Here is a 22,111-nt window from a genome sequence, read left to right as displayed (position 1 = left end):
CAAAGAGAATTAGGAGAATATGGGGAATTAACGGTCGGGACCGTGACAGTACTGCTCTCTCAATGGGAGTCTCCAGACGAATCACCATGCTTGGCCAGATTGTCGCGATGGAAATCTCCGGATGAGGGAAGGGTCTAGGATGATCGAACAGGGAATCCAAGTGCACTCCTCAGGACCGTATCCCTCCCAATCGACGAGGTACTGGAAACCCCTGCCTCGGCGGCGCACATCCAATATTCGCCAGATGGTGTAGGCTGGGTAGTTGTCAATGACCCGGGCGGGTGGAGGGAGTTTGGCAGGAGGACACAAGGGGCTGACAGACACAGGGCAGTTGGGAGACGTGGAACGTGGGATGAATGTTCATGGATCTGGGTAGTTTGAGTTTGACCACTGAGGGGTTGATGATGCTCTCGATTTTGAATGGTCTGATGTAACGAGGGGTGAGTTTCTTGGATTTGGTTTTGAGGGGTATCTCTCTTGAAGAGAACCAAACTTTCTGACCAGTCTGATGGCTGGGTGCTGGAATCGGTGGCGATTGGCGATGCACCGGTTGCAGTCAGCAGAGCGGAGCAGGGCCGTGCGTGCATCCTTCCAGACCTTGCGGCACCAGTGGAGATGGGCCTGAACTGAAGGCACAGCAATGTCATCTTCGTGGGCAGGAAACAAAGGGGGTTGATAGCTGAAGGAGCATTCGAAAGGGGACATACCGGTGGCGGCGCTGGTCAGGAAGTTGTGGACATACTCAATCCAAGTGAGATGTGTACTCCAGGATGACGGGTTACTGGCGGAAATGCAGCGCAGTGCTACTTCCAAATCCTGATTTGCGCGTTCACTCCGTCTGACCATTAGTCTGTGGATGGAAACTGGAAGACAGACTCACTAAAGCTGCGAGGGCTTGATAGAAGGATTTCCCGACTTGGGAGATGAATTGGGGGCCCCGGTCAGAAACGATGGCGGAGGAAATTCCATGAAGGCGGAAGACATGTTGGGCAAGGAGGTTGGCTGTTTCACAGGCTGTAGGGAGTTTGGGAAGGGCTATGAAGTGCACAGACTTGGTAAAACGGTCTACAACGGTGAGTACAGCTGTGTTACCATGTGAAGGGGGTAGACCAGTGACGAAATCCAGAGCTATGTGGGACCAAGGACGGCCAGGGACAGGCAAGGGACGAAACAGCCCAGCAAGTGACCGATGGGATGCTTTTCCGCGGGCACACAGAGTACAGGCAGAGATGAAGGAGCAAGTGTCAGCATCCATGGTAGGCCACCAGAAATGTTGCTTCAAAAGGGACAGAGTTCGATCGACTCCAGGATGGCAGGCAAACCGGGAAGCATGCCCCCACTGGAGAACCTGAGACCTGACAGAGTCAGGCACGAAGAGGCGACTGGGGGGGATCCATCGCCTGAGTCAGGTTGAGTCTATTGGGCCTCTCTAACTGTGGACTCCATCTCCCAGGTGAGGGCAGCCACAACACAGGACGGTGGAAGGATGGTATCAGGGTTGGAAGGACCCTCCTCGGAAATGTATTGATGACAGAGAGCATCTGGCTTCACGTTCTTGGAACCAGGATGGTAGCTGAGGGTGAAATTGAAGCGGCCAAAAAACAGTGTCAACGGGCTAGGCAATAGTTAAGGCATTTAGCTGTCTGGATGTATGCCAGGTTCTTATGGTCTGTCCAGATGATGAATGGGTGTTCTGCTCCCTCCAGCCAGTGCCTCTACTCCTCCAAGGTGAGTTTGACGGCCAGCAACTCCCAGATCCTAACGTCGTAGTTCCGTTCGGTGGGTGATAGACGGCGAGAGAAGAAGACGCAGAGATGGGGCTTTTGGTCTGGGACGGAGGGTTGGGAGAGGACCGCTCCCACCCCGGAGTCGGAGGGACCTACTTACACAATGAATTGGTGAGAGGGGTCAGGTTGGATCAGGATGGGAGCGGAGGGGAAACGCCTCTTCAGCTCCGAGAAGGCTGAGTCTGCTTCGGGGGTCCAGTGGAAGGGAGTCACAGGAGAGGTGAGCTGAGTAAGGGGTGCTGCCACCCGGCTGTAATCCCTGATGAAGCAACAGTAGAAGCTGGCGAACCCCAGAAATCGCTGTAGTTGTTTGAGCGTCGTGGGTTTTGGCCACTCTGCCACTGCCTGGATCTTTTCGAGATCCACCCTCACCTGCCCGATCTCAATGATGTACCCCAGGAAAGTAACGGAACGGGCATGGAACTTGCACTTCTCTGTCTTAACAAATAGCTTGTTCTCCAAAAGCCTCTGAAGAACTTGGCAAACATGGTGAGTGTGCTCCTGGAGATTACGGGAGAAGATTAGGATATTGTCCAGATAAACAAAAACAAAACAGTTAATAAAGTCCCTAAGGATATCGTTGACCAGAGCCTGGAACACTGCGGGAGCATTGTTCAGGCAGAAAGGCATCACCAAGTATTCGAAATGACCGACGGGGGTGTTAAAAGCTGTCTTCCATTCATCTTCCTTCCTTATCCTGACCAGGTGGTAGGCATTCCGCAAGTCCAATTTAGAGAAAACTGTGGCTCCCTGAAAGGGCTCGAATGCTGAGTTGATCAGGGACAGGGGATACTTAATCTTTATGGTGATGTTGTTCAGGCCACGGTAGTTGATGCATGGGCGTAGTGAGCCGTCTTTCTTCCCCACAAAGAAGAAACCAGCAGCTGCAGTGGAAGATGAGGGTCAGATAATGCCAGCCGTGAAGGAGTCATTTATGTACGTCTCCACAGCTTCTCTTTCTGGACGGGACAGGCTATACAGCTGACTGGTGGGTAATGAGGCTCCGGGCAGAAGGTCAATCACGCAATCGTTGCTTCATCAAGGCTTACAGCTGGATGTGGAGGCAGGGAAAGGGCCTATTGCTTACTAAGCACTTCTCCCAGATCGTGATATTCTACGGGAACCGTGGACAAGTCAGAGGACTCAGAGGTGGACAAGGTCGAAGAGACACCGGGGGGAAGGGCTGATTGCAGACAAGAGGAATGGCGAATGAGCTCCAGCTGACTATCTTCCCGGTGGACCAGTCGATGTGGGGGTTATGATGGCTTAACCAGGGGTAGCCAAGTACTATAGGGGCTTGAGGAAAGGAAATTAAATTGAATCGTGCCTGTTCCCAATGGTTTCCAGAGAGAAGGAGAAGCAGGGGTTCCATGCAGTGTGTGACTCGGGCCAGGAGTCTACTCTCCAGTGACTGGGCGTCCAGGGGGTACACAAAGGCTCACGAGGAATTCCAGCTTGGAAGGCTAAGTTTTCATCCAAGAAGTTTCCCTCTGTGTCAGAGTCCACTAGTGCTAACAGAGGCAAGGACTGTTGGTTGTAACACAGAGTAGCTTGAAGCTGCATCCGGGGTCAGGGGACAGAAGGGAATGTTGTCTGGCTCACCAGAGTCCCCCCTGCAACTGGTGAGCCTTCCCTTTTTGGCCGAAGGACGCAGGTGGCAAGGAAGTGACCGGACTGGCCGCAATATAGACACTCACCTGCTCTCAATGTAAGGAGCTGTTCAGCGAAAGAAAGACGGTTCCGTCCCCGCTGCATGGGTTCCTCTCCCAGGGCGGTAGAAACGGTAGGGCTGGGAGCTACTCTAGGAGCAGGAGGAGGAGAGAGGCTTGTGCTGGCGGGAAGCGGAAATGAGTGCCGGGGAGTGGCCAAAGGTGGTGGACGACCAGTTCTTTCTCTATGGCGTTCTCAAAGGCGATTGTCCAACCTGGTGGCTAGGAAGATCAGGGCATTTGGGCTGTCGGTGTCATCTCTTGCTGCCAACTCGTCTTTTACCAGGTCGCTGAGTCCTTTCGAAAAAAAAACCCTGGAGTGACTCATCGTTCCACCCCAAGTTGGCTGCTAACGTCCAGAACTCCCCGGAATATTCAACAGCACTGCAGGAGCCCTGGCGAAGTATGAGTAGATGCTTGGCGGCGTCTTTACCACGGACTGGGTGGTCAAACATCTTTCTTATTTCTGCGATAAAAGTGGCGAAAGAAGAGCAGATATCTGGTTGGTTGTCCCAAACTGCTGTGGCCCATGCTAAAGCACTTCCCCGCAGCAATCCCATGATATAAGCAATTTCTGACATCCGTGGAGTAAGTTGACGTCAGCTGTTCAAACACCAGGGAGCACTGAAGGAGGAAGGCCCGGCACTTTCCTAAATCTCTAGCATAGTGCTCCGGCTCAGGTATGTGAGGCTCTCTGGGCGGGGGTGTTGCTGACACGTGGGGGCTTGCTACTACAGGCTGTCTGGGCTGGCTAGGCTGGGCTCCAGGAGTGGGTTGAGTGAAGTGAGTGGAGATACGGTCCACCTGCTAACCGATCTGCGTGATGTGAGCAGACAGGAAACGGAGATTCTCCATGACCTCCTGGAGGAGTTGGCCGTGCTGTCCCAGTAGGGTACCCTGGCTGGCGAGGGCTTGTTGAAGGGTGTTTGTGTCCACTGTGTCCAATGTGGCCAGATTGTTCTGTTGCACGGAACGGGGCGACCCAAAACACAGGACACTGGCGTGGAGATAGAGCTAGGATGCAGACGAGGGCGTGAGCATGGCTGGAGCTGAACGGCCAACAGGAGGGTGAATGGAAAAGCAGAAAGCAGGGAAAACTTAACTTGAAACGGGGCATTGCTGGAGCTGAACAGCAAACAGGAGACAGGTGGCAGGCAACACTTATCTTGACACGGATCATTGCTGGAGCTAACCGGCAAACAGGAAAGGCAAGCGGCAGGCAATATTTGTCTCGACATGGAGAGACAAAGTTACACAGGTAAATCTCGGTACTGAAGTAAAACTTAGAATACACAATCCTAAGCGGCGGGGAACATGAATTACCTCACTGGCTAAAACAACGATCTGGCGATGAGTGGATGCAAAGCCGGGATATTTATGCTACAGGTTTAGATGAGAATCAGGTGTACTGCAATCAAAGAGAATTAGGAGAATATGGGGAATTAACGGTTGGGACCATGACACCAACTCGCTGTAATGGCCACAACATCATAGCTCCAAGTGATCCACTCTGAGCTCATCTACTCCTCATCTTTTTTTATCCAGTGTTGCAAAGTTTCTCGGCCTGAAACACCCACTGTACTCTTTTCCATAGATGCTGTCTGGCCTGCTGAGTTCCTCCAGCATTTTGTGTGTGTTGTTTGGACTTACAGCATCTGCAGATTTTCTCTTGTTTGTGACTGTCTCTGAAGAGTATCAATAATGGTTGGGATCACCTGTCTTGTAAGTAATAATTGATTTGATTTTGCTTCACTTTTAAATCAAACTTCAGGTGTACAAATAAAATTAGTGATAATTTTAGAAGCAAGCTAAGTGCATTCTGGTAAAGCTTCATCATTTTATAAAATCAAATGTAGGCAAATTACTGCACAGCTGAAGGAGTTCAGTGATGCAGCTAGTAAAGCTCTTGGTACCCCATATTGAATCCTGACCTTGGGTGTTATCAGTGTTGGGTTTGCATGCCCTGTCTATGGATGTGTGAGACGTAATTTGTGTGGTCACTGTATGAATATGTGAATGGATGTGTCTGGGGGAAATGGATGGGGTATATGGGGAACAGAGAGAGTTAATAGGGTTAGAGAGTAGCTGTGAGCTTAGGCTAAATGGGCCAAATGGTTCCATCCATATTTTCATAAAATCTGTAAAAAGGGACAGCCAGTCCCTACCACCTTTCTGTTTATTACCATTCCTGATAAGTGCAAAATAAAGCAAACAGAAATATTTCACTGGACAATTCCAGGTACATGAATTCAAAATAAGGTCAAGGAATGAAATGAATACAATAACTGTTCATATGGAATGCAGCAGGCACTAAGGTGGATCAATTGTTCAAATGTCGTGATTTCCTCAGACTGCAGTGAAACAATCAGCATTAATATGCTTACTGACATTTCTGTAGAAAGTGCCCATTGGGAAGTTTCATGTATTGTCACACTTTGAACAAAGTCCATTGAGTAATTGAAATAAAAAAGATTCTGATCTTGTACAACTTTAGTGGCAATAAAAACCCAGGGAACAAGAAGGAATAGTGTTGTGTAAAATCATGAGAGTCATAGCCAGGGTGAATACCCTCAGTCTTTTTTTTCCCACGGTTGGGGAATCAAGATCTAAAGGACACAGGTTTAAGCTGAGAGGGGAAAAATAATAGGAACTTGGGGACAATCTGCTTTTAAAAAAACACAGAAGATGGTATGTACGTTGGATGAACTACCAGAGGCAGGAGCAATAACAACTTATAAAAAATATTCAGACAGGTACATGGATTGGAAAGATTGAAAAGGTTATGGGGCAAACACTGGCCAATGGGACTAGCTTAGATGGGGTATCACTGGTCCACATGGACCAGTGGGTTGAAGGGCCTGATTCAATGCTCGTAACTCTATGAACTCAAAATTACTATGTCGAAGCTGTCTGTATGTTACCCTTTTGGCCATATCGTTTGCCCTATGAAAAAACCTACCGCAAATGACTGTGCTTGGAAGTCTAAATGTGTGCACTAATCATTTGCTTTCTTTACAAAAATTATGCAGTGTGACCCCATTAGATTTTTTTCTGGATAACTTTTAGTTGAGTCGTTTGAATAAAATGGAGGACCTGACCACAAGATTAATGTGACTAGTTCCAATGGGGGGACAAACAGCAATCATATTAATCTAGGCCAACAGAACTAGCATGGTGTGAAGCATTGACCTTGCTCTTTTACAGTGCTGTAAGAATGTTATATTGCATTGTTTGTGAATTTCCGCATTTGATTACAAAATGAATGGTTATAAAGTTAAAGAGAGCAACAATTAAGAACAATATATTTTATAAATGTAATGATATGAATTTCAGACAAACTGTATCTCAGTTAATTCAGGTTTTCCTCAGACCCTACATAATATACTTAACTATTTTTAATCTGATATAGAGAAAGTTTGTAGAATTTATCATAACATTAGAATGCCCATCACACAACAACAATAAACAGACAAGTAGAGCTTCCAGTTGGTGGGTGGGGGGTGGGGGGGGTGTTGTTGTTAAATCTAACGTTACTATGACTGGATTCTGTGTAGTAATGTATAGTATTATTAGTAAGCTATAAAATTGATGAATTCAGTCTGTATCGTAAGAAAGGTTTGTAAGCTGAAAGCCAGCTGAGTGTCTCCTTCAAAAATAACTATCGTACATGTAAAAAAATAAGTTGCTTACTTCTGGAATTTGTTACCTGTTGAACATCATTGCCTTTAGCATTTCAGAATAGTGTTTTTTTTTTGTGTAGTAGATTTGTAGATTGTCAAGCAAGCTGACTAATGTCTCTACTTCCTCAGGAGGCTAAAGAAATTTTGCATGTTCCTGTCAAGCCTTATCAATAGAAAGCATCTTAACAGCCGCACCACGGCTTGCTATAACAACTTTTCTGCATGTGTTTGCAAGAAGCTGCAGAGAGTTGTGGACGCATCTCAACACATCATGGAAATCAGTCTCTCCCCCCCCCCCATGTACTCAGTCTACACCTCTTGCTGTCTCAGTACAGCAGACAAAATAATCAAAGATATCACCCACATCCTATCTTCTTCCCTTTCCAATCAGACAGAAGATACAAGACTCTGAAAACATGCACCACTGACTGAAGGCAGCTTCTACCCCACTGTTATAAGACTATAAAATATTTCGCTAGTAAGGAATAGCAATTTTTTTTTTTACCTGCTTGGAACTCACAAGGAAATTCAAGTATGATTCCTTCTTTGTAATTTCCTGAATGGAAGACTATCTGCAGGGCAGGATATGTATTGTTGAGGGAGGAGCTGGGGAGCAAATAACAAAATTATTCAATGTGTTTCTGCATATGTTTTTAAACTAAGACAAAATGAATGTAAGCACAGGTGTGGATTAGTAAGTTCCAGTGTGTCCACAGCTTCCGGCAAGTTTGACCTTTTTGAAGGTCAGACTAGTTTTAGTCATGTCTATAATAACTGCATTGCAAATTGCATTTTTAGTTCTGCTCTCCAATCACTAGAAATTCTTATCTTGGCAGAACACTGAAATTCGAAATTTGACACTCACTGGGTCTGTTCTTCATAGTTATTTTTATATCATGGATAGTTATAGGATGGCATATAGTCCTCACATTTGGAATAATGGTCTTCAATACAGCTTAGACTGATCATTTCAAATCGCTCTGTGTAAGTAGCCTCAACCAATTTGCATGTTCTATGAGTACACATTACAGATAGCTACAAATCAGCACAATCGTCTTATTAGTCATCCATTAAGAGAAATATGAACAAGAAGAAAATAGGAAGGATTTTAATTCATATTAGTGCACTTTACAGAGTGACTTAGACTTATGGCCATGGACTTAGCTGACTAATACTCACTGTCCACAGTTGTTTGTAGTCATCACTGAAGCAGATGTGAACGACCTACTCAAATGTGAATGATGTATCATGCCAATCCCAAAAGCCCTGTATTGCAGCAACAAAAACCTGAAAATCTCAATATTTCCTGGTGGCATACAAAGATTCCAGATTCACATTTTGCCAAATGACAAAGCAGTAAAAGTTTCTGATTCTTTCTGAATGTCTCTGACAATTCAAAAACAATTAAAAACTGTTAAAATGAAATAGAAAATTAACATACAAAAAGACAAAATAAGTAGTTGTGAATATTAAAGAATTTAACATAGCTTTCTTTTTGATTGCTTTAAAATTCCCTTTGAAATTAATGGGCTTTGCACCAGTGTCAACTTGGCAGAGTTCATGTGCCTTTTCCCCAGTTTAAGCATTAACAAATCTCAGCAGGTTGTGACTTTGCTGCAGGGCTCTATGAAATGGCCAATGGTGAAGCATATTGAAAGACAGCAAATATAAGTAGCAAGTTCCTAACTTTATTTTTGACTACATGTACATCATAATCTTAGACGTGCTGGCATTTTGTGTACTAATACAGATGTTGAAGCTTGGCTTTTCAGTCATATTGATTTCAACTTAACTCCTCATTCTTACAAGTTTTAATCAAACTATTGCTTAGGTTATACTTGCCAGGGTTGAAATATTGCTCCATTTATTCTTCCTGCTGTGGCTCTCAGAGCTTTGTAAAATTTTATTGAATAAATGAGAAGCAGTTCAAGCTGAAAAATGTGCTACATTTCTTTCCTCCTCTGCTGCTGGTGACTATGCAGAGTTTTGCCTGTGGTCTGCTGCTGAGCAGAACTAAAGAATTTTCTGATGCATGTAAAATTACTTTAAATTCTACCTTAATAACACCATGCATTTGAAAACACATTTTTTGCTATTCTATTTCTTCACTGCAACTAATCTATTTATTTCTATTTTTGGTGATCACCATGCCACCAGTTATTTAAGTGACGTTGACAATGCTATATAAAGACATGTTTACCTCTCATATTATGATTGAACAAATGTCACCAATTGATTTATATTTAAAAATATTTTAGAATACTTTGCCTAAAGTACTTGGGGAAAATAAAAATGACTAGCATCCTGTTGCACTCACCTTAATAATAAGCAAATACTTTGAGAGGCTGGTCAAGGATTACATCTGCAGCTTGCTACCAACCAAACTGGACCCCCTACAATTTGCTTACCACACAACCGATAGTTAGACATCTGGAGAAGAAAGGTGCTTATGTGAGACTGCTGCTCTTGGACTACAGTTCAACATTCAACACCATAGTTCCATCCAGGCTTTACAAGAAGCTCAGAGACCTCGGCCTTGACCCTGCCTTGTGTAGCTGGATCCTGGACTTCCTTTCAGATCACTAGCAGGTGGTAAGAGTGGGCTCCCTCACCTCCACCTCTCTGACTCTCAATACCGGAGCCCCTCAGGGCAGCGTACTGAGTCCCCTCCTTTACTCCCTGTATACCTATGACTGTGTCGCCACCCACAGCTCCAATCTGCTAATTAAATTTGCCAACGATGCTACATTGATTGGCCTTATCTCAAACAATAATGAGGTGGCCTACAGGGAAGAAGTCATCTCTTTGACACAGTGGTGTCAAAAAACAACCTCTCCCTCAATGTTGCAAAAACAAAGGAGCTGGTAGAAGACAACAGGAGGAATAGAGACGGGCTAACCCCTATTGATATCAATGGATCTGGGGCTGAGAGGGTAAACAGCTTTAAGTTCCTCAGCACCCACATCACTGAGGACCTCACGTGGTCTGTATACACCAGTTGTGTGGTGAAAAAGGCACAACAGTGCCTCTTTCACATCAGCCAGTTGAAGAAGTTTGGTATGGGCACTCAAATCCTAAGAACTTTCTACAGGGGCACAATTGAGAGCATCCTGACTGGCTGCATCACTGCCTGGTAAGGGAACAGTACCCCATTAATCGCAGGATTCTGCAGAGAGTGGTGCAGACAGCCCAGAGCATCTGTAGTTATGAACTTCCCATGATTCAGGACATTTACAAAGACAGGTGTGAAAAAATGGCCCAAAGGATCATTGGGGACTCGAGGCACCCAACAATGGTCTATTCCAGCTGCTACCATCCAGGAAATGGTATCGCTGCATAAAAGCCAGGACCAACAGGTTTCCAGGCACCTTCTTCCATCAGGCCGTCAGACTGTTAAAGTCATGCTGATCTGAGTGCATAAGATAAGACCATACGATATAGGAGCAGAAGTAGGCCATTTGGCCCATCAAGTCTGCTCTGTCATTCAGTCATGGACTGATCCAATTATTCCAGTCACCCCCACTTCCCTGCCTTCTCCCCATACCCTTTGGTGTCCTGGCTAATCAAGAAACTATCTATCTCTGCCTCAAATGCACCCAACAACTTGGACTCCACAGCCTCTCGTGGCAACAAATTCCACAGATTTGCCACCCTCTGACTAAATCTGTTCAGGCCTTTTAACATTCAGAATGTTTCAATGAGATTCCCCCTCATTCTCCTGAACTCCAGGGAAGACAGCCCAAGAGCTGCCAGGCATTCCTTATACGGTAACCCTTTCATTCCTGGAATCATTCTCGTGGATCTTCTTTGAACCCACTCTAATGTCAGTATATCCTTTCGAAAATAAGGAGCCCAAAATGGCACACAATACTCTAAGTGTGGTCTCACAAGTGCCATATAGAGCTGCAACATCACATCCCTGCTCTTATATTCTATACCTCTAGAAATGAATGCCAACATTGCATTCGCCTTCTTCACAACCGACTCAACCTGGAGGTTAACCTATAGGGTATCCTGTACAAGGACTCCCAAGTCCCGTTGCATCTCTGCATTTTGAATTCTCTCCCCATCAAAATAATAGTTTGCCCATTTACTTCTTCTACCAAAGTGCATGACCATACACTATCGAATATTGTATTTCATTTGCCACTTCTTTGCCCATTCCCCTAAACTATCTAAGTCTCTCTCCAGGCTTTCTATTTCCTCAACACTACCCACTCCTCCATCTATATTTGTATCATTGGCAAATATAGCCACAAATCCATTAATACCATAGTCCAAATCATTAGGTGCGCGGCGCAGCTCGCGGCAGCCACTCCGGTGAATGATATCTGTTATCTGTCAAGTAGGGTGCTGAGCACAATCCTGATTTGATGGAGGCAGATGTGAGAGCACGGAGGAACATCTGGTGAAACTTCTGAAATGCCTGTTTTGCTGCTGCTGCTACTGTGTGATCCAGAATCTCCGGAGGGGAAGGCCCCGAGTCCTTGGCTTTGCTTGTTGCTCGGCGGCCGGGGCGGGGTTGAAGTGCTTGGTAGAGATGGTGCTCAGTGCTCGGTGTTGGAGGGCTTGTCAGAGGCTCGAAGTTTTCGGACGGACTCAGAGTCGGCTGTGGTTGGGTGCTTCTAATGCATCGGCAAGTTTGCAGTGCTTGGAGGGGCAGGGAGAGTTTCTCTCTTCTACAGTCTGTGTGAGATGATGGGGCTATCGGGACTTGAGACTTTTTTTTAACCGTGCCCATGGTCTGCTCTTTATCAAATTACGGTATTGCTTTCACTGTTGTAACTATATGTTATAGTTATGTGGTTTTGTCAGTTTTAGTCTTGGTTTGTCCTGTGTTTTCATGATATCTTTCTGGAGGAACATTGTATCATTTTTAATGCATGTATTACCAAATGACAATAAACAAGGACTGAGTGTCCTCATAATCTAATCTACATCGTAAAAAGCAGCGGTCAGAACACTGACCCCTGTGGAACTCTACTGGTATCAGGCAGCCAGCCAGAATAGGATCCCTTTATTCCCACTCTCTGTTTCTGCCAACCAGCCAATGCTCCACCCTTGCTAGAAACTTCCCTGTAATTCCATGGGCTCTTATCTTGCTAAGCAGACTCATGTGCAGCACCTTGTCAAAGGCCTTCTGAAAATCTAAGTACACCACACCTACTTGCATCTCCTTTGTTTACCCTTCTTGTAATTTCCAGGAAACCATGCTGGTTTTGGCCTATTTTGATATGTGCCTCCTGGTACTCCGTAATTTCATCCCTAACAATCAACTCCAACAACTTCCCAATCACTGATGTCAGGCTAGCAGGTCTATAGTTTCCTTTCTGCTGCCTCCCAGCCTTCTTAAATAGCGGAGCAACATTTGCAATTTTCTATTCATCAGGTACAATGCCAGAATCTATCGATTCCTGAAAGACCATTGTTAATGCTTCTGTAATCTCTCCAGTTACTTCCTTCAGAACGTGAAAGTGCATTCCATCAGGTCCAAGAGATTTATCCAGCTTCAGAACACTTAAGCTTTCTGAGCACCTTCTCAGCCATATTTTCACTACACATTGGAGTTTAGTCTCTCCTTCTCAAATTTCAAAGTGAACTCGATCATGTTGTGATCACTGTTCCCTATTTCACTGTGCAATGTAAACTGTATTTCTATGTTACATTGACTGTTCTATTTATTATAAATTATTATAAATTATTACAATTGATTATAATTGATTATAAATTATTTTGATTGTACATTGCACTTTTAAGACACATACTCCTCAATTATGTGAAGGAAGTAAGAAATAAAGTCAATCCAATTCGAATAGGTCAGGTGTTGTTATGTTATGCAAGAACAATGGAGTAGTATGATCAAACATTTTTTCTGAACCATGTTAGTGACAGTAAACGCAATCACTAACATGGCCCACCGAGGCAAACGACTTGAACACTTGAAAGCTTGTACCAAAAGGAAGAGCCCTCTGTGCATTGCAGGCCCAATGAATTTACCAGGGGATCCATCGGCCCCATGCCCGACTGCCAATTCTAACAATCAATCCAATATTGTTTAGGTATTTTCCTGTATAAAGGTAAAGGAACCTTGGATGTTGAGGGAGGTGGTGAATTTAGTCAAGAAGAAAAAATGAGAAGCACATGTAATATTTAAGAAACTAAAATCAAACCGAGCCTTTGAGGATAATAAAGAAGCCGGAAAAGAACTCAGGAAAGGAATTAGGAGAGTCAGAAAGGGCCATGATAAGTTTTTGTCAAATAAGACAAAAGAGAATCCTGAAGCATTCTGTACATATATCAAGAGCATGACAATAACTAGACAGCAGATAACACCACACAGGAATAAAGGAGGAAATATACTACAGCCTTAGACCACCTGGACAACATAACACCCATGTCAGGATGCTGTTCATTGACTATAGCTCAGCATTTAATACCATCATCCCCACAATCCTGATTGAGAAGTTTCAGAACCTGGGCCTCTGTACCTCCCTCTGCAATTGGATCTTCAACTTCCTAACAATCTGTGTGGATTGGTGATAACATCTCCTCCTTGCTGACGATCAACACCGGTGCAATTCAGGGATGTGTGCTTAGCCTACTGCTCTACTCTCTCTATACCCATGACTGTGTGGCTAGACGTAGCTCAAATACCATCTATAAATTTGCTCCTGATACAACCATTGTTGGTAGAATCTCAGATGGAGATGAGAGAGCATACAGGAGCGAGATATGCCAACTAGTGGAGTGGTGTTGTAGCAACAACCTTGCACTCAATGTCAGTAAGACGAAAGAGCTGATTGTGGACTTCAGGAAGAGTAAGATGAAGGAACATATACCAATCATCATAGAGGGATCAGAAGTGGAGAGAGTGTGCAGTTTCAAGTTCCTGGTGTCAAGATCTCTGAGGATCTAACCTCTACACCACCAGCCAGCTTGAAAATTTAGATAGCTGCTTTAATTAATTTTCAAACTATCTGAAGCTTGGTGGTGTTGTTAATATTGTAGAATACTGTAGGATCTTCTGGTTAAGATGTGTGACAGCTAACTGGTAGTTTGAAAGCAAAGAAATTTGATTAAAACCATTATTAGGAACACTTTTTAAAAATGTTGTTTGTGGTAAACTATCACTGCAAGCTATGAAGAAATGAGTAAAGGGAAAGCAAATTTGTGGGATGTGCCTTGCTGGTGTGTTGCAAAATTGATGCACTTGGAGTTGGAGCCGTGCTGGTAGGAGTGAATGATTCAGAGGGGAGAAGATGGCACAGAGGAGTTCCAATGCCCATCCAACTAACCTGGCTGTGAAGGTGGATCACTGTAAACACCAAGCCAAATTGGACAGGTTGAGAACAGTTTCTTTGGCAGGGAAAGCCAGGTCTAAAGTGAATCATTGGGTGGCATGTTCAATGCGCGGAGGGACTCACTGCAGCAAGGCACTGGTCCTAATGCGAGGTGCAATTTGCTGTTTGGACGTGTAAATGCTGGCTCATATAGACTGGAAAGGCAGAGGGTCAGAACTCGAATGAGGTTGGATCACTCTGGGAACCGAGCCGATTTGGAAAGGTGAAGAACGGCTTCTTCAGTAGCGAAATCTAGACCCAGAATGTTTCACTGGTTGCGGGACCTGGGTCCTAGTGTGATGTTCGAACAATTTAAACACCGACCCAGATAAACTGGGGGACTTCTCTCTCTGTGATGCTGAGATTGTGAGCTACCCCCCCCCCCCAACAGCTGTGCTTCGTGTCTGCAAACTTTGCAGACTAATATGTTGAACTGAAGGCCTAGGCTTTGAACCTACTCCAGTCTGCTCCGGAGATTCGGATTTGGAACTCAATTTGATTCGGAATACTGTTATTGCTCACTTTAGGTGACCTGATAGAGATGTGTAAGATGATGAGAGGCATTGATCGTTTGGATAGTCAGAGGCTTTCTCCCAAGGCTGAATCGGCTAACATGAGAGAGCATAGTTTTAAGGTGCTTGGAAGTAGGTACAGAAGAGATGTCAGGGGTAGGATTTTTACACAGAGAGTGGTGAGTGTGTGGCTGCCGGTGTTGTCGGTGGAGGTGGATATAACTGGGTCTTTTAAGACACTCTTGGATATGTATATGGAGCTTAGAAAAATAGGGGGATATGGGTAACCCTAGGTAATTTCTAAAGTAAGTACATGTTCGGCACAGTATTGTGGGCCGAAGAGCCTGTTTTTCTATGTTTCAATTGTTTATATGATTTGTTTTGTTTTCTCTTTCTCTGTGGGCACTGGGTGGTTGGTTTCATTTTTTAAAATTTGGTTCTTTTGGGTATTGTGCTTTGCAACTACCTGTAAGCAAGCAAACCTTGGGGTTGTATAGTTTATACATTCTTTGATAATAAATGCACTTTGAAATTTTGAAAAAGGATACAGCAGGCTTTAGATCAATTGCAGGTATAAGCAAAAAAATAGCAGATGGTGTTTAATCCACCCAATTGTGAAGTGTTGAACTTCCAGAGATCAAATGAAAAGGAACAGAACAATATTAATGGGAAGACCCTTGACAGTGTTGATATACAAAGTGAATTTGAGGTTCAAGTCCATAGTTCACTGAAAGTAGCTACATGGGCTTTAAGAGTGGTAATGAAGGTATATGGCAAGCTTGCATTTGTAGGGCAAGAGATTGAGTTCAAAAGTCAGGAAGTTATGTTGGGGTTTTATAAAACTCTAGTTATGCTGTATCAGGAATATTGCATTCAGTTCTAGTTACAGAGAGTTTGTCAAAGTTTTGGAAAGGGTGCAGAAGAGGTTTACCAAGATGTTGCCTGGATTAGAGGGTATGTGCTATAAGAAGAGGTTGGATAGACATGAGTTATTTTCTCCGGAGCAGCGGAGGCTGAGGAGAGATCTGATAGAGGTTTATAGGATTATGAGAGGCATATATAGACAGTTGCTTCATTTTTTTAGGGGTTGAAATGTCTAATGCAAGAGGGCATGCATCAAGGAAGAGAGGGGATAAGTTCAAAGAAGATGGACAAGACAGATTTTTCTTTCACAGAATGCTGGGTGTCTTGAATATGCTGCCAGGGTTAGTTTTTTTTTTGTGTGCCATGCTCTGCCAGAGCCTTGGCGACCACTTTTCAAGTGATTGTCTTGGAGGAAAGATCCTGTGAGTGGTCCCCCACATCCTTCTCACAGCGCAGTTTGTTTTTTTACGAGGCCGAGTTGTGAGCTCGGCACTCAACCCGGCATAGATGGAAAGCGTGCCCGGGAGCGGCCCAACTAGGTTTGAACTCGGGAACCTTCGCTCCGGACTCTGGCGCTGATGTCATGGCACCACTAGCTGGCTGCCAGGATTAGTGGTGAAGGCAAATATAGAAGTGCTCAAGAGGTTCTTAGATGGGCATATGACAGTGCAGAAAAAAGAAGGATATGGATAGTCTGTAGGCAGAAATGATTCATTCAGCTGGGTATTGGATACTAATTTTATTAATTTGCCATAACTTCATGGGCTGAAGGAACTGTCCCTGTGCTATACTGTTCTATGTTTTATATAGTAAGTAATGTCCAGATACCAATTATCCAAGACATCAATGCATATTCTTCCAATTTTACTTCTTTTGTGCCTTCTGCTTCTATTGAAAATACATGTTTTGTTTTTTACAATTACAGTGTAAAACCAAAAACCTAAGCCACTTTGATTGCAATAAAGATGCATTATAAAATATTTCACTTTTGATCACACAGCATAGCCTTTCATGAGTATTACATGAAACTGGTTAAATATTCATTCATTTCTTTGCAACTGGGAAGTACTTTTGAAGTAATTAAGAAATAATCCAAGAACAAGGTACATAATCTCCAATATCAACCAAGATCAACAAATAAAATCTTAAATCTGTTGGTATTATTGGTATCTCAGAGGAAATGGAAATGTTTTCTTTTGATGCTATTCCAAGATGTGTTACCCAGGTCACTCACTTTACCAACTTTGCTGAGATTGCTATGACAGCTTCAACTTTGAAAATGTATTACTGATTCTATCCCCCACTGTTGGTTGGGATTACTGTAATTGGTGCATATATGATAAATGTTACTTCAAGTGGTAATTTTTTGAATAACTATATACGTAACTTCCAGTCTTCGAATCTATGACACTTCTTCAATAGATTCAGTCGGGTAATTTGTGCGCTATTTCCCTTTCACAAATGAATTCTGTCCATCCTGAAGTGGTGAGCTGTTTCCACTTACTATAAAGATACAAAGAAAAGAATCGTGTATTTTGCCTTACTTTTGCTCCTGCAATTGTCTAATTGTTGGAAAGTGGCATCTCCAAGTGGTATTTGTAAAGCCACGGTGAGATATTCTGTGCATGAATTCCATTGTATTGTTAGGTTGAGGTTGAAAGAATGAGGCAGATGGATGGGTGGGTTTTGGGGAAGGCAGAAGGGCTGCAGACCAAGACTTTGCCATAAAACTGCTGAGAAAATAACATGCAGCGATGCGGTGAAGTGGATTGAAAGAAGGTGCTCAATGATATAACCAGATGCAATTGATCATTTGTCTGATTGATGCATCTCAGGTTGTTCAATTCTCTAGATCAACAGACACCAGAAGAGTTAGAATGTTTATATTCAAACTGTTTCCTTGTAATAAAGGATATTTCCATCTCAAACAAGTGATTGGCTAATTCTAATTAACCCACTCAGCACCAAATTTCTATTGACTTTGTTGTAATCCAGTATCTCCTCTCCTTCAAGTGTAATGTCACTCTTTACAGATCGCAAGTTTTCATTTAGCCCCTTTTTTTCCAACACGTGCATTGCAGTTTTTTCCCCACAATTAACCTCAACCATTTTCTGTTTCTTAGAAAACATCAATACCATACCTCCATGTAACTTTTCATTTTTCAGCTTTTATCTGCATTTTTGATACCGTCTGCTTTTCAAATGTCTTGTGCTCCTGACTATGCCTTTGCCTCTTTTTTTTAATCTTACTTTTAACATTTACTTCCTTTGTTATTCAGGGACTTCCTGCTTCAGTTTCTGGGGCCATATTTTTGTTTTATACTTCAACTACCTCCACCTCTAACTGTTTTTTAAGATTATGAGAACAATCAGTCCTCTCTTATTGTCATTTAGAAATGCATGCATGCATTAAGAAATGATACAATGTTTCTACGGAGTGATATCACAGAAAAGAGGACAAACCAAAGACTAACACTGACAGAACCACATAATTATAACATATAGTTACAACAGTGCAAAGCAATACCATAATTTGATGAAGAACAAATCATGGGCACGGTAAAAAAAGTCTCAAAGTCACTGAGTCGATCGACTCCCAAGTCCCCGATAGCAGGTGGCAAAAGGGAGAAACTGCCTGCCGTAAACCTCGAGGCACCGTCAACTTGCCGATGCCTTGGAAGCAGCCGACACTGATTCCATCCGTCTGAAAACTTTGAGCCTCCGACCAGCCCCTCCGATACAACCTCCCGAGCGCCATCCTCTGCTGAGCACCTTCGACATAGCCCTGGCCGCTGAAACAAGCAAAGCCGAGGATTCGGAGCCTTCTGCTCCGGAGATTCCGGTTACCACACAGAAGCAGCGGCAGCGAAGCCGGCATTTCAGAAGTTTTTCCAGATGTTCCTCCGCACTCTCACGTCCGTCTCCATCAAATCGGAATTGTGCATAACTTGAAGAGCTATGATCATTATCCCCAAAATACTCACACACAGATACTTCTACTGTTTGTCTGTCTCCAACCCTCAATAGTAGGCTTGGTAGCACCCACTTCCTCAGTAGCGTTATCAATGTGCTCACTCATAAAGCTCTCCAATAGGTTCATTAAATTTTCAGCCTATCTAAACTCTAACTATATGACCCCATTTGAATAGCCTTATTGGATATGTGACCTGACAAGTCTTTAGATTCTAAGGGAATTATCCTTAGTTTCTGTAAAGAAACAACATGTGACAACGTTGAGATTTATTTTACAGTTTTCAAAAATTCATTGGCTTGGAGAAGGTGCAATTTGTTTGAAAATAGCAAACATAAATCCTTTATAGAAAAAAGGAAGACAGAACAGAAAATTATAGGTCAATGAGCTGAACACCTTTCATTGGGGAAAATGTTAGAAGCCATTATAGAAAGTGTTATAGCAGAATACTTAAAAAAAAATTAAAGCAGAATACTTAAAAAAAATAGGTGAATTGATAATGCAAGATGTCGCATCACACATTATTGCAACAAACAACTGTCCATGGTGTGAAAGCTAACGTAACTCTTGGTTCAGCTTGCGGCTTAATCTAGGGGAAGACAGCCCTCGGCCCAGCCAAACTTAAGAAATCTTGTTTAGGTGGGTGCTGCATGATGTGTCCCATTACAAATCAGTACCACGAAATAACAAACAGTATACAAAATGTGAGTAAACGATTGAGCTTTGTAATTCTTAATTTGACCAAATGAATAGTAAAGAAACAAAAAAAAAGGAAAAAGGCCCATCCTCATGAAACAGTCTAATGCGCAACGTTGGAACTCAGTGTTCCGTTTATTTGTTCCCTGTCAACCTCCTCTGAGCGTAGCTGACCCTCAGACCCTCACTCCTCCTCCACTCCATCCGGCGGTCGACCAACTCTCTCCATTCATGTCTTCCCTCCTCATCTCTCCCCGGCAAAAGACTGCAAAATTCCTGCTCCCAGACACGCAAGAATAAACAACATCCTGCTCATTGGCTAGTATACATTCCAAAGGCCCCATTATCTCTAGTCATAACCCAAACATTGCTGCTAAGAGAAACTATTACCTTAGCAGTGAAACATTACAAAGAGGCCATTACATTAGCAGTGCAACCTTACAGCATGTTACAAAGAAAATAGGTGAATTGATAATGCAAGATGCTGCATCAAACATTATTGCAGAAAATAACTGCTCATGGTGTAAAAGTTAACACTGGTATTTGTGTAAGTTAACGGGGAAGTGCATACACATAGATGGATCTTTTTCTGGTTGGCAATATATGAGTGAAGGGCTCTTGAATTCAATGCTGATGTGTCAAATGTGTTATAAGTGACTTGCATTTAGACAATCAAAGTTCAAAGTAAATATATTATCAAGGTACATATATGCCACAGTAAAAAAAACCCGGAGATTTATTTTCTTGCGGGCAGTCACAGTAAATACAGGAAACACAATTGAATCAATGAGAGACCACACCTAACAGTGCAGACAAAAACCAAGGTGCAAAGAAAAAAAATCAACAAACTGTGCAAATACAGCAGGAAAAAGAAAAAAGAAGAAATAATAAAAATAAAGAAACAATAAGTATTGATAACTTGAGATGAAGAGTCCTTGAAGGTGAGTCCATAGGTTGTGGAGCTGCTGTCAATGAAGAACATCCTGTTATATGCATCTTCGCCGTCCAGAATTGAGATGTTGGCCAGAAGAAACTTCAGTCTGATCGAGGACAGGGGAAGCAGACAAGCCAGTTGTCTTTGATTTCTCTTCCCCCCGCGCCCCCCCCCCCATTTTGTGCACTCGGAACTGTTTCCTGCTCTTGGATAATCTAATCAAAGCAACTGAATGTGGACACAGGAAGCTTCAGGTAATGATCTGCTAAACCTGAGATCATCCTCAAACAAGTAGGTATTTGTTATGCAAAGGACATGGACTCTGAACTGATCCTTGTTCTAGGACAATCTAATCACAGCAATATGCCTAAGACCAACCTCAGAGGAGTAGCTGGTGGAACGCAGCAGGCCAGGCAGCATCTATAGGAAGAAGTACAGTCAATGTTTCGGGCCGAAACCCTTAGGTCAGGACTAGATGCTGCCTGGCCTGCTGCATTCCACCAGCATTTTGTGTGTGTTGCTTTAACTTCCAGCATTGGCAGATTTCCTCGTGCCAGAGGAGTAGTTACTTGTTTTGTAAAATGCCAGACCTGCAATCGGTAATATCATTAGACTCTGTCTAGGTTGCCTCATTTAACTGGTTTGGACCAGTCAGAGTGTACCAAGACACAAATACACAAGGCTGGGGTGGGCAGAGCCATGGAACAATGTTGGCTGTAGCCCTGTTCAATGACCAGTAAGAAGGTGACCCAAGTAGGTCAGGTGACCTTGAGCCAATGGGGTGGAGATCCAATGGTTGAATTGATGAGGAAATGTATAAGACTTACGAGCTCCAAATATGCAGGGATGATAACTCTCCAGCAGCCAGAGACCAACCATCGTGGATAAGGAGGACCCCATGGACACGTGGAGATCAGGACCACAAGGAACGTCTGGCCAGAGTAGACTCCTTTCCCGGGTAATATCTTTTTCTCTTCATTGACTGTTCATGGAGTGTCAGGGGTTCTAGTAAGGAGAACACAGGTAGATAAGAGTGTGAACCCACCTGCTTTTTTTCAGTTGAAATAATAAAAGTTACTTGTCAGTATATACAGATTATCTGTGCCTCACTGATCATTATTACAAAGGGTGATTCTTGTAACAGACTGAAGAGCTAATGAAATAAGACCTTAAAACTATGGGACAAGGAGCAGAAACAGGCCATTTGGACCACCATGTCTGCTCTGCTATTCTGCCATGGCTGATATATTATCCCTCTCAATCCCATTCCATCCCATCCCCTAAACCTTTGGTGCCCTGATTAATCAGGAACCTATCAACCTCTGCCTGAAATATACTTCATTACGTGGCCTGCGCAGCCATCTTTGGCAATTAGTTTCACAGACTTACCACCCCCTGCCTAAACAGATTTTCACTCATCTCTGTCCAAAATGGATGTGTTTCCATTCTGAGACTGTGCCCTCTGGTCCTGGACTCCTCCACTACAGGAAACACCCACTCTATCTACACCTTTCAATATTTGGTATGCTTCAATGAGATCCCTTCTCATTCTTCAAAACTCCTGCAAGTGCAGGCAAAGAGCCATCAAACGCTACTCATATTTACACTTTTAGTCTTG

At 43.5% G+C, this 22,111-nt stretch overlaps 1 long non-coding RNA gene across 1 annotated transcript in view; it reads right to left on the bottom strand.

The window, feature by feature from the left end:
• The window catches only part of LOC134344793 (uncharacterized), a 31,436-nt gene extending 10,020 nt beyond the window's left edge, over positions 1-21,416 (bottom strand). The window contains exons 1-2 of the long non-coding RNA XR_010017523.1: positions 21,321-21,416; positions 7,682-7,782 (exon numbers count right to left, since the gene is read on the bottom strand). This is a non-coding gene — a long non-coding RNA (uncharacterized LOC134344793). The remainder of the gene's footprint in view (positions 1-7,681; positions 7,783-21,320) is intronic.
• Positions 21,417-22,111: the final 695 nt, after the last annotated feature.

The sequence above is a fragment of the Mobula hypostoma genome, chromosome 4 (genome assembly GCF_963921235.1).
Source record: "Mobula hypostoma chromosome 4, sMobHyp1.1, whole genome shotgun sequence".
Taxonomy (NCBI): domain Eukaryota; kingdom Metazoa; phylum Chordata; class Chondrichthyes; order Myliobatiformes; family Myliobatidae; genus Mobula; species Mobula hypostoma.
The sequence above is the reverse complement of the archived record's forward strand: the minus strand, read 5'-3'. Positions and strand labels throughout refer to the sequence as shown.